The following is a 9,556-nucleotide window of genomic DNA, read 5'->3' as shown; positions in this document are numbered from 1 at the left end:
GAAAGGTGAAGTGACCTGCTCAAGACCACAGGCAGCAGGTCAATGGTGAACCAAGAGTTTGAATCCAGAACTTGGCTTCTAATTCTTCTAGGTCATGGACTTTGGATCAGGCCCTTAGATCCCACTGCCTCTCACTCAGGACCAAACCCTGCCCTCACTTGTGTGTCCTACACTGACCTCTCTCCAAGCACAGAATTTATTCCTTACCTGTTTACTTGTAAAAAGAACAGGAGTACTTGTGGCACCTTAGAGACTAACAAATTTATTAGAGCATAAGCTTTCGTGGACTACAGCCCACTTCTTCGGATGCATATAGAATGGAACATATATTGAGGAGATATATATACACACATACAGAGAGCATGAACAGGTGAGAGTTCATCACATCAGCCAGTTCATGACCATGCATTCAGAGTTTCCCACACGGCATGCATGACATTTGTGAACTCCAGGCCCCACAGGCAGAAGCAGAGGCCTGGGGGGTGTTGGGTCAGAAGCCAGAGGACATGCAGGAGGCCTAAGAGCATATCCATCACCATCCCCTGAGCTCCATCTCTAGGATTCCTCCACGATGTCATTAAAACAGCAGAGAAAAAACAACCCTAGTATTTTGCATGACAAGAACCTAAGATGACAGAGTTCAGCATATTGAGCATAATTGGCAACCTCTGCCCAGGAGAGGCCCGCAAACAAACTTGCTTAGAGACTAAATTATATCTCATCCCCGTGCCTCCAGGTTATGGTGACTGGGGTTGTCATGTGGGGTGCGCGAAGGGGGGAGTAACTGGGACCGCAGCATTCCGGACTGGACCGAAGCAATGAGTCTGGCTTTGCAGCCTCTGTGCCTTCAGGAATATCAGCGTTCACCTGAGTAATGAGACAAAAAAAGGGGGAAAACGCACATGAAAAGGAAAGAAAAAACTCTTAGGAAATAAGATCAAAGTCTGCCTCCAAAAATGTTGTCCCGCAGCTAAACAGAAACCTAGATAGCCCTAATTGTAGCAGCTGAACGCAGCTCTCCAGACAGTCGAGGGAAACAAAGTGCAGGAGGTTTAAAAGCAAAGCAGGAGAAGTGAACGTTCTCACAGGAGGGCTCTGGCTTCTGTTCTTGTTCCTGTAATTCCCAGAGTTAGTGTGAGTTACAGTGAGGGGAGAGATTTAACTGATGCCATGTGGGATGGGCGTGACCAGCAAATGGACACCCAGGTCGCCAACCACTCTGGGTGTGACTGGCAAATGCGTACCTTTCATATTGCCAGAAATACGGTGTACATCTCGCACATGGGTATGTCTGGTGCTACCACACACGGGCTCTCTATGGCCAATGGGTGCTCCTGGTGCTACCAAACGCACCTCCTGTGTAGCCAAACTCACTTGCCTTTAACGTTCCATTTATCTCTAGGCCATGGCCGTTTAAAATGGCAGCACAAAGTGTTCCAATTCACAGCTTTGGTTGAACTCTTCACAGTGCGGCACCCAAATGAAATGGAGCTAGGCACAAGATGGTTAGAACGAAGTTCTACTCCTCAGGGCATTCTGTGCCAAAAAATTAAAAATTCTGTGCCAAAATATTAAAAATTCTGTGCACGGTATTTTAAAATTCTGCAAATTTTATTTGTCAAGTAAATGTGGAGGCTCCAGCATGGCAGTGGGGAGCACAGGGCACTGGCTGCACAGAGGTGGGAGATCACTGTGCAGCTCCTCCCAGGACATGGACTCAGTGGGGAGACTGCACCCAACCCTAACAACCATTGAGATGTCTTAGAAACCCACCATCACCAGCCTCTCCTGACACTGATCCCTCCCTCTGCAGCTGAGGAGCAATGGATGCAGGAAGTGCGGGGGGATGGGGAGGAGTTTGCAGAGCTTCCTGCAGCTGGGGAGAAATCTGGGGGACGGTCTGTCATCCAGGGGAAGAGGAAGTCCCATCTTTCGCAGCCCAGCTGGGATTAGCAGCTGAGCCCGGCACATGGTAGGAGCCACCAGCCTGGTCTTCCCCAATCCTGCTCCTTGCCCCACAGTGATATACCTCTTTGCCAGCTGTCCTGGGCACCTGAAACATACTGCTGGGGAGGGTCTCATGACCGCTCTTGTGGCTTCCCTTTGCTTCCCCGTCAGAAAGTCATTTTTCTGAGGGGAAGCAAAGAAATCTGCGGGGGACATAAATTCTGTGCATGCACAGTGGTGCAGAATTCCCCCAGGAGTAAAATTGAATGAAGGAAAGGGCTGGAAAGAGCCTGAAGCCCTGTCTAATTTAGAGAAAGATGCAGCATAGACCGACCCTGAGAATGGATTTCTGCTTGCTTGTTTTTTGGCATTTCTGCTTCCAATACCTAGCAGTCCCAGGAAGCTCAGAGGCTATATGAAAATGAAAAAGAAATACAAAATACACTTCCCAGGGACTTATTCACCATTGTTCTGCACCTTGTGCAGCCATTCATCCCAGTGCAGAGGGGAAGGAGGAGTCAACTGCTACAAAATCAGAAAGGAAGCATTTTATACTGACTTTGCACTAGCATAAACAATTGCATGAGGTGCAGGGAGAATCAAGCCCTAAATCTTTGTGTGCTTAAAAAAATATCATTTGGTTGGCAGGGTTTCAGGGTGAGGCATCCAGTCATTGGACGCAGGTGTCCAGATCTTACTGCAAACAAATGCAATTCTATACATTAAAAATGAAACCCCACTCTGCTAGCATCCATAAGCATATTTTATTACATCCTGTCAAAGAATCCATGTGCTTCAGGGCCCAGGCTGGAATATAAAACACTAAGCCAAGTGTTTAAAGTTTAGCAAGTCTGTTCTGATTTGACTTTGTTCATCCTCAGCTCAGCTGCAGTGACCTTGTGACCTGCTTCTGCAATTCCTCTGGGATCAAGAGGCATTCACTGGCTTTGGCTGCCTCTGGGCAAGTAAATTCTGTTTGGGCTGATTATCACTCGAAAGGAACGCAGAGGTCTGCATTGCAAGCAGGTGTTTACCTGCCCTGAGCACCTGAAATACTAGTTATCTTCTGCCTCACCTCAGCCTCGCTCCCTCATCTGTAATGTTTAATAAGCACTCAGAAGTCAAGTCTGTCAGGAGAGGAGGTAAAGACAGCCGTTTTTATTAATTGGATGAGCACCCAACACAGCCTTAGTTTGCTCAGGATTCTGAAAAAGTCCAGTTTTCTCTCTGTGTAGAGCTGGCTTGGCTGATCTAGATTTAGATCAGATATTTGTGTAGATATTGACTTGTATCTCTATAGATACCACATGATATATGTGATAATGTCTTTTTTACACAGGGCATCCTCAGAGTCCTATCACAAGAATTAGTAGAGATTGTCCAAAATTGTCCACCCAGACCATTTTTCATCAAAAATTGCCATTTTTCCTGAAATGAAAATGATCATAGATATTTTTAATGTATTTGGAAATTTTTCACTTTTTCACTGAAAAGTTGGAAAAAAAAACCCACCGCAAACTGAGACATTTTTTGTTTAAATGTTTCAGTTTTCTTGCCCCATCCTACCTCCCTTTTTCCATTTTACTGATGGAAAAAAAGGAGAGAAAAGAGGTGGGGAGAAGAAACCAAAAATGTTGGGGTTGCAGTTTTTCATTGGAACACAAACTAAACAAAACAGAACAAAATTCCATGAAATTTGAGGGGGAAAAAACATTTTTCTCTGAAATTTTCCTCAAAACCCAATTGGCATTTTGGGCTAACTCTAGATATCAGCTTTCCTATGTTAGCAACTTGATACTTATCCTTGTATATCTTCTCTTTTTATCTATGTTAATTCCCCCCCAGGCAGCATTTTTTACTTTGAAATATCTTAATGTACAATTTGGTCAATAGATTCTGAAAATATTTTTCCAAGTCACCTAGATTTGATTTGAGTCCTGTGTGTATCTGTCTGGTTGTCTCAAGAGATGGTCACTAACATGACTTAAAACTGTAACAATACCTAGCTCTTATCTAGTGTTTTTTATCTGTACAAAGGCAGGCCAATATCATGATCCCCATTTTACAGATGGGGGAAAGCATACAATTCTGATTCCAGGCCAATTATCTTGTGATTTCTGCCTGATGCTACTTGGACCCAACACCCTTGTGGAAAACGGATTCCTTATTTATCTGCTCAGTAGCATCTTCTCTGCGAAGCCAGTACTTCTGCTGGTGCGCTTCTAAGATCCAACAGGGTTACTTACAGATCTTCTATTGTCATGTTCAGCTCCCTTTAAGGATATTTTTCACTGATGATCAGCTCTCCTGGCCATTCCATTCCTCTGTGGCTAATTTGGAGAGGACGTTTTGTGACAGGACAACTGGGAAATCTTAGTGAATTCCTGAAATTCTGCACTTAAGAACTGGAGTCCATTGTCAGGTTATACTAATACTTAGGGCTTGTCTACACCACGCAGCTTTCAGCAACAAGGCTGTGTCACCTTGTCACAAAAAGTCAGTGTGTGTAAACGCTCTTTGTCCGTACTTTGTAGGCACTTTTGCCAACAAAATACTTCCAGCCCCGCAAGAGTGCTCCTGCCGACAAAGCCGCTTTCACACTGCCACTTGCGTCGGCAAAACTTTTCTCTTTTGCGGGAGGGGCGGAGGGGGGGGCTTTTTTAAGTACCCGTGAAAGACAAAAGTTTTGTCGACAACTTTGCAGTGTAGACATATTAGTTGTTTGGTTCGTTTCATGTTGGACATTGTGGACAAAGCGAGTTTTAGGGAAGGACATGAAGGGTGGGAAGAGTGCTGGCTTGGTGATCTAGGATTGGGATTAGTGTTTCACTTTGAAATCATTATCATTTTAAAGTGGTAATAGCCATATTCTCACTGTATGTCTTTCAGGTTCACCACTATTGCCAGGTGTTGATCTGTTAACTGCCCTGCTATTGTGCAGTGCCTTATCTGATTGATACTCCACACAGAGCATATTTTTGCAGATTCACCATCATGCTCTGAATTCTAGATGGTGCTAAAGACACATGGGATGAAATCCTGGCCCCGCTGAAGTCAGTGGCAAAATGCCCATTGACTTTGATGAGGCCAGGCAGATTTCACCCAAATAAACTTTCCAATGGTTTGTAACCAGTTTTGCCATGTACCTTTCCTCTCTCCTATATACTGGTGGACTTTAAAGTCACTAATCTCTGTTGCTAGCATTTGCTTTACAAACTGGGCATCGTTTCTTTCTGCCTTGCTTAGAGAGTTCAGCAGAAGTGCAACAGGCTGCAATTTTTGCCTAAAGCATCATGCATCTTATCTGATGGAAGATGCGCCTCTTAACAATGCAACTAACTTATCAGTAGTTAAAGCCTAATATGTGAAAACCAGGGATCAGTGTTTTTAGCATCTGCCAGCCGCCACTTAAAAGGGCTTTTTGATCACACATTTAGAGTGAAACAAACATTGTCCTCTCCCCATAAAGCTCTATAAATCTGCATCACCTTGTGGAACAGGAATTTCGATTATTGATTTTGCCTTACCTGGCTCATCAGTTGAGCCATCTGCTCAATTTGGGTCTGATTTTCCTCCAGGTTATGTCTACACTTTGAGTTGGGGGTGTGATTCCCAGCTCGAGGAGACATACCCGCACTAGCTCTCATAGAGTGTAGCTGATGCAGCGCGAGCTGTGAGAGTGCTTGCCACCCCAAGTACACGCCAATGGTCCCGGACAGGGAGTTACTTGGGGTGACTAGCCCCTCCCTTGGCTCACATTACTACAGCTACACTCTATTTTTAGCACACTAGCCTGATCAAAGCTAGTGCAAGTATGTCTCCTCCAGCTGGGAATTATACCCCCCAGCTCGAAGCATGGACATACTCTTGCACTAACACCTTTACACTACCAGAGTGGTGTAACGGGCGGGACCTTAGTGTAATTGAGAATTCAGGTCTTCATCTCCAATAAAGACAACATATTCCAGCTTCTGGAATGTGGCCAGTTTTTGAGTGAGAACAGGCTCACTTCTGAGGGTTTCAGCATAAGTTCCTGCTCCAAAGTGTGACACGTAGTGCTGCAGAAAGCTACCACCTTGCACGCCCAAAGTGGCTGCATTTTGGTAGTTGAGTGAACTGACTCCTGTAGATATAAATTCAAACTTGCTTTTTTAGGATGGGAAGTGCTGGAGGAATTGAGACTTCTTTACACCTCCTAGTGCCTGGAGGATCCATGAGAGGTGTAAATTTGCCACCCTTGCGGCTGTGGGTTTTCTAAGGGATTATTCTTGCTGATCTTTCTCTCCCTAGTTGAGCTAGATAGCCCTGGCTGGACATTTGAGCAGAGAGGAAGTGAGGCTGCAGGCTTGGAACCCTTTGTATTAAATATAGTTTCATTAAAATAGTTTCCTCTAGACATTTGAAAGAGAAAAGCCAGATAAAAATCATGGCCAACTACTTGGATATGGAACGGATTAGAGAAGAATAAGATATCCAGGAGAAATGGTTCTGAAGAGACACAGAAAAGGATCCGTGAAGAGCCACTGGGAAAAATCTCTATTTTGGTGAATTGCAAAGGAACTTCATACCCAAATCTCTGTCAGGCTCTGACTTTTAACTTCCTTCAGGAGGAATAAGACACACACAAAACACCCAACAACAATAAATTATGTGCATCTCAGAGGTCTCTGTGACGGGAGGCTGTCCGTCTGCAGAAAGTGTCTGCATATCAAGACACGAGCGGGTGTGTGAGTTCACGAGCAAATGGAGGTGGGGTTATCTGTGTGAGTGTGCAGACCGCTTTATGTATGTATGAGTAGGAGCTGCATGTGTGTCTGTATGAATACGATGTGGCTATGTATGTTATGTAAGGTTCTGGCTAGAGAGCATGCAGCTCTACCCTCTGCTAGATGGAGTGTCAGACCCTGTCATAGCATGTGACTTTGTAGCCTACAAAAGAAGAAAGCCTTAACTACAGCAATTAATGGAGGGTTTTTCTTTAGCATCAGTCTTCTGGAGTTGAAAGAGTCTATCTTCTGTGTCACATGTCTGCAGATTAGTTGGCAATCAGGATGTCTGTATGTACCCTGCCACCGATGCATTACTGAGACTGGATCTGCCTGCTACAATGTGTGTGCACTGGATGCATGTACTGTTCTGCGCTACCCGTGTGGCTGGGTGTGCGTACAGTTAATCTCTCTGGCTATGTGAAGAACCAGTGACCTGCACTGGCTTTTTCACAAATATATTTATTAAAATGCTCAGGATACAGATTAACTTTCCCAGCAGGCTACTTACCGCATTGCTCTTGCCTTGGAAAGGGATCTGTGGGTGCTGTGATAAATGAGTCGACAGGTTTGCCTGATCTTGCTGTAGCTTCTGCGAGTGCTTCTCCATCCGTCTCTGAAATGCTACCATGTGATCGCTCAGAGCCATGCTCCTAAGGGAAGAAGCCAGTGTGGAGTCCTTGCCCAGCTCCAAACAAAACCTACATGCTTGTCCTGGAGTCAGAAAGTCACCCTCTGCTGGGGGCTAGTATTATTAACTAAAAGCTCATTCCAAAATAGCACTGCATGAAATCCCACCAAAGCCACAAGCATGGCTGATCCTAGGGATTCTTCTTCCCCCCAACCCATATCATCTCCCCTAGGCTGAGCAGCCCAGAGATCCTATTCCAGACCCTTAGAGGGCTGCTGTTCTCACCTCCCTTCTGTTCAGGATGGAGTCAGATGAACCACACCTGACCCCCGTGACTCAGTGGAGATTAACCTAGAGCTCTCTGCAGGGCTCCAACCAACAGTGCTAACAGGAGAATCCTACCTCCCCAGCCTCCTGTTACAGTCACTAAGGCTATGGCCACACTACGGACCCTTCAGCGGTCTCCAGTGTAACTGCTCTGTGTAGACCTCTCCCACTGGCATAATTAAACCACCCCCAATGACAAAAGTTTTGCTGACAAAAGTGCTAGTGTAGACAAAGCCTAAGAGACCTCTCCATGCCTGCTGGCTCAGCGGCTCACTGGGCTGGTAATGGGGGGCAGGGACTCCCTTTCCTCTTTCGCCAGCCGCAGAAGTGTAACCCCCTATCAGTGTGCACATGCCCCTTGACACACAGTGGCTGAGTCTCTTTCAGCCCCCAGCTGAAGAGGGGGCCACGTTCAGCTCGGGAGGTCCCTAGTTCAATCCATGGGGCATTGGCCAAGATGGCAGCCACCACAGAAGAACGTTGCCATTGGCAGCACACACTGATGCGTGGGGACACTGGCCTTCCCCGGTCAACACTGCCCTAGCCGTGCAGATGTGAGAAGAAGGAGCTGAAGTGCAGACTGATCATAGCCAAGGAGGGTCTGGAGTGGTGCACTGTCATTCCCGCTACTTTTCTTCTATAAGGACACCCAAGGGTCGAGGGAATCATTAGCCAACCAATCAAAATGACAGGGACGAGAAATCTGGACCCATAACGCCCTTCTTGCTGCACCCCCTCTCCCCCCCCCCCCCCGTCCGCTGCCTACTAACCAGAACAAGATCGGATCCCACTTGATAGGACCAGAGTACCCTACCGGCTGCCACGAAACAGAATAACAACGCTGGCCCTTTAAGCGCAAGGCTGGAGTCCTTTTTTTTTTTTTCTTGTTAAAAGATGTCTGCGAGGGGAGCTGCCAATCTGAAAAATGATCCTTTCTTTTTTCCATTTTCTTCGTTCTTTCCTTCTAGCTTGTGCTCATCTGTTCAGGTGAACCGCAGGCACATTCATTAAATCTTTGTCTTTGACACCTCAGCTGCTTTGGAGCCCTGGGCTTCTCCTTCTCTTTCCTTTCTGCCTTTTTTTTTCTCCTTTCCCCCATCTCTAAGCTCGCCTGCTCAGCACACTAAAAGGCTGCAAGAGAAAGCAACAGAATAGTTAACTAAGCATAACTTTAACTCCAACTTGCTGAGTGGGCCGTTTTACATCGCTGGATGTAAACAGAAGAAGGAGACTGGTTTGCTGGGAACATGGGTTTCATTTTCCAAGCCCAGTTGTTTGCAAACCGCATGCAGGTCCCATGAGGTATCTGGGCACCGGGGGCACATGCAGGGTCAGGTCTGCTTTGGCAATGGCAGAGTGTATCTCACTGTGATTTGCTAGTGTAAGGAGCTCACCTGGGGGGCGGGAAGGGCTACATTTAGTGCTCATGAGAATGAAGGTCTGACTACTTGAAATCACCATCTGAAGCCCCTCAGAACTTCGCAGGCCTTCAAAATCCAGTGCTGGGTCTGAATTTTGTAATGGATCAGAATCAAACCCCAGACCCACACACTCTGCTTATAAACCTCCACATCATGTGACTTCAGCCCATCTTGAGTGATACCACTGACTGCAAGCACTAGACAAGCATCTTACTGGCTCGCTTGCTTTTCCTTCCTCTACCCCTCTTTGTCTTTCTCTCTTTCAGATATTCATGCCGAGATGTCGCCCTCTTCCAGTCTCCTGGGTTCCTGAATCTAGATCCAGCTGAGAGGCCTCCTGCGTTCCCAGAGTTTCTCCCTGGCCAAGGCAGCCAGGTTTTTTCCCTGCCAGCGCAGCAGATTCCTCTGTTGTGGCGTGTGCAGTTGCACATCCTTTACATGTAAAAATCGGTTTGGCTCCAGAC

At 46.3% G+C, this 9,556-nt stretch overlaps 1 long non-coding RNA gene across 1 annotated transcript; it reads right to left on the bottom strand.

Annotated features, from left to right (window-relative positions):
• Window positions 1-248: 248 nt before the first annotated feature.
• LOC112059396 (uncharacterized) lies at window positions 249-9,214 on the bottom strand. The gene is made up of 3 exons (XR_002888684.3): window positions 8,442-9,214; window positions 7,225-7,366; window positions 249-867 (listed from the first exon to the last, which is right to left on the bottom strand). It is a non-coding gene; the product is annotated as an uncharacterized LOC112059396 (long non-coding RNA).
• Between the last annotated feature and the right edge of the window lie 342 nt (window positions 9,215-9,556).

Source organism: Chrysemys picta, chromosome 23 (assembly GCF_011386835.1).
Source record: "Chrysemys picta bellii isolate R12L10 chromosome 23, ASM1138683v2, whole genome shotgun sequence".
NCBI lineage: Eukaryota > Metazoa > Chordata > Testudines > Emydidae > Chrysemys > Chrysemys picta.
This window is presented reverse-complemented; position numbering and strand designations above follow the sequence as displayed.